Source organism: Bos javanicus, chromosome 13 (assembly GCF_032452875.1).
Source record: "Bos javanicus breed banteng chromosome 13, ARS-OSU_banteng_1.0, whole genome shotgun sequence".
In the NCBI taxonomy this organism is placed as follows: Eukaryota; Metazoa; Chordata; class Mammalia; order Artiodactyla; family Bovidae; genus Bos; species Bos javanicus.
In genome coordinates this window covers 73963850-73967050 of record NC_083880.1, presented here as the reverse complement: position 1 = coordinate 73967050, position 3201 = coordinate 73963850, and the positions used below count along the sequence as shown (strand labels likewise).

The 3201-nt window shown below is 45.1% G+C and overlaps 1 long non-coding RNA gene across 1 annotated transcript; it reads right to left on the bottom strand.

The window, feature by feature from the left end:
* Window positions 1-771: 771 nt before the first annotated feature.
* Window positions 772-2761, bottom strand: LOC133259792 (uncharacterized). Its single transcript, XR_009740523.1, has 2 exons — window positions 1805-2761; window positions 772-1356 (listed from the first exon to the last, which is right to left on the bottom strand). It is a non-coding gene; the product is annotated as an uncharacterized LOC133259792 (long non-coding RNA).
* Window positions 2762-3201: the final 440 nt, after the last annotated feature.

Here is a 3201-nt window from a genome sequence, read left to right as displayed (position 1 = left end):
TTAAAAATTAAATAACATATATTATAGTATTACTCCTCTTCATGGATCACTGCCTTGTGGCAAAAGGGGCCTGTGTAACTTGATGAATCTATGAGCCATACCGTGTAGGACCACATAAGACAGACGGGTCATATTGGTGAGTTCTGACAAAACGTGATCCACTGGAGCAGGGAATGGTGTACTACCGCAGTACAGTTGCCATGACAACCTCATGAACTGTACTAAAGGACAAAAAGATATGACCCCAAAAGGTGAACCCACCAAGTCGGAAGCTGTCCAATATGCTACTGGGGAAGAGCAGAGAACTACTAATAGCCCCAGAAAGAATAAGAGGAAACAATGCTCAGTTGTGGATGTGTCTGGTGATGAAAGTAAAATCTGATGCTGCAAAGAACAGTACTGCATAAGAACCTGGAATGTTAGGTTCGTGAATCAAGTTAAATTGCACGTGGTCAAGTAGGAGATGGTAAGAATAAACATTGATGTCTTAGCAACCTGTGCCCCCCTGCCTCCGTTTGACTGAACTTACAAGTAGGGAGAAAAGCTGTCACATTGATGTGTGTATCTTTCAGGGTTCTCTGTAGCTTGTGTTGCTATTAAGGAGTCAATGATGATATAATGGGCTTGCATCCTATACCCAGTAGGTCACAGTCTCTGCAAAGAGGAACGGGAGGTGCCCACTGTCTCCAAAACAGTTAGAAGGACCACCATTTCCATGGACCCTATTTGTTAATGTTTGTAATTATAAACAACAAACTCCACTCCAGTCAGTTTAACTTTGAATATATATTTATTGAAATATGAACCATAGTGTTTGAAGCTACAGAAATGAAAACTGCAACATCATTGTGTGGAAAGGGGTTTTTTTTAAAACCAAACTCTTCTTTCATTGCTGATGTTGAGAATTGGATGCTGGAAATTCAACCTTGGACACCCACAAGGAGAATAGTGATGGAGGGAATGGGGATGAAGGTGAAGATGCCTTGAGGATGGGGGTGAAAACAAAAGTCCTGTGTTACACCGCAGGCTCTGTAGTTACTTTGGTCATGAGGAATGTGTTCCTACATTCCTTCCTTCCTTCCTCAAATAGTTATGAACTGTCTCATTGGTGCCAGGTCCTGTTGTGAAGAGCTAAGGGTAAAGGGAAGACATGCTCTTATGGTGCTGAGAACCAGCTGGATGAGACAGAATTAGACATGTTGACCAACAGAGAAAAGGAAATGGGCAGACTCTGCACAGGACGGTTGAGGAGAGAAGGACTGAGGAGACTGAAGAGGTTCAGACACAGCCACAGCCCAGTCCTGCAGGGGTCCTCCTCAGACTTCAGAGTTTCTGAATCCACTCTTTGCATGTCCTCTGCAAAAAGAAAGGAACTTGTTGAGTGCCATCAGTGTAGCCCCAGACCTAGATAATGGTCAACTTAATAGAGCCCATATTTTCAAAAAAAAATATGGAACCATATTCCCAAATAACAAACAAGAAGAAAGTGAATTTTCCAAGCCTATGTAGGATACACAGAAGCACTGCAGACCTGCCCTGCAGGGTAGCTGAATCAGTGTTCCCAACTGAGAAAGAGGAGCATGTGATCAGGCTGAGATGATCACAAAGAGACCACCAGGGTGGACCTTCTGCCATCCTCTCCCTGGAGAACTCGCTCAGTGTGTGGTTTCACAGGACACTGCAGCCTCTCCTCCTGGCAGCAGCGAGGAGGAGGACACTGTGCAGGGTGAATGGTGTGTGGCCCCCTGAGCTCCGCCCCTTCCCCAGCCCTTCCCTCTCCCCTGTGCCTTGGCCCCTGTCTTACCACAGGGACCCTGCCTCTTGAGAGCAGGTCTTCATGCATTCCTCTAACTTTTCGAAGTTGTTTCCATTCCCTTCACAGCCACCATACACAAACTGCTCACAGAGGCCAGTCTGGGCATTGTAGAAGTACCTGGTCATCATGGAATTGCAGCCACCTGTTACTTTAGGCTCCAGGCAGAGGGCAGGCTTAGAAGCTGCTGGAAGGAGAGGGGCAATGGCTCAGTTATGAGGATGGTCATCAAGCTCCATACAAGGACAACAACTAGAACCCCCAGTTTGTTTGCCATAGAGGATGTTAAGGTTGTGGAGGAATGCCAGATTGAAAAGACCATTTGAAAACCTGCTTTCTGGGACAGAATCATGAATGTTGCTAGGGGTGACATGATGTAGTAATCATGTACAAACGTATATCTGCTCATGCAGTCTTCTAAGGAGGTTTGGTACAGTGCCTGAATAGCCTTAAAACATCTGTAAGGCATCCAAGGCTGTCCAGGGGTTAAGAATCTGGCTTCCAGTACTGGAGTCCTAGATTCAATCCCTTGTCAGGAAACTAAACTCTCAAATGCTCCAGACACTAAGGCGGCAGGGCATAAAATCTTTATATTCATGACAGGTAACCTGTTCAAAGAATGCATGTAACACATTTCCCCTCTTCAGATGAAAAACTGCAGATAACTGTCCCACGAACAGAGCATGTGGGTGGTAGAGTCAGGACAAATTGCTATGATGTCACAACCCATCTGATACAATACCTGATTCTACCAGGAATTCGGAAAGTACAGCGCACTTGTAAGAGTATCTGGAGTCAGTGTCCTACATTCATCACTTCCTTGTACCCAAGGTAACAATAGCTCCCAACCATGGGCCAGAGTGAGCCTGGGTTTCTCCTAACACAAATCTGTGATGTCTCTACCATCAACCAATTCCCCAACACCCACTGGGCCTCCCCCATTCAATTGCTGTCTGATATGAAATTCATGCAGTTAGTGCAGACCCCACAGGTTAAGCGCTCAAGACTGTCCTCAGTTTAGTGCCAGCCACGTGGTCCCTACTTACTTTTGCTTGTGACCAAATGGATGAAATGGGGAAGTCCATGACCTCACCTCCATGTTCAGTAATTGAAGGTTACTTATGACCAAACTGAGGAAAACACTTACTTGCTAATCTCAAATGAACAAATAGGAAACATTCACAAACAGTGAAATGGAGGAGACGTGTAGGGCAAAGGGATGTATCTGTGTGTGGAGATTCCATTCCCTTGTGAGCACAGCACCCTCACAATCATATTCACCATCTAGAAAACTCTCTGAACCCAAATATTTATGCACTGTTGAGGTTTCAAGAAACAGGCTTCTTGATTGAAGCATTGGTGTTTGGTCATTGATCTGAATCTCAGTG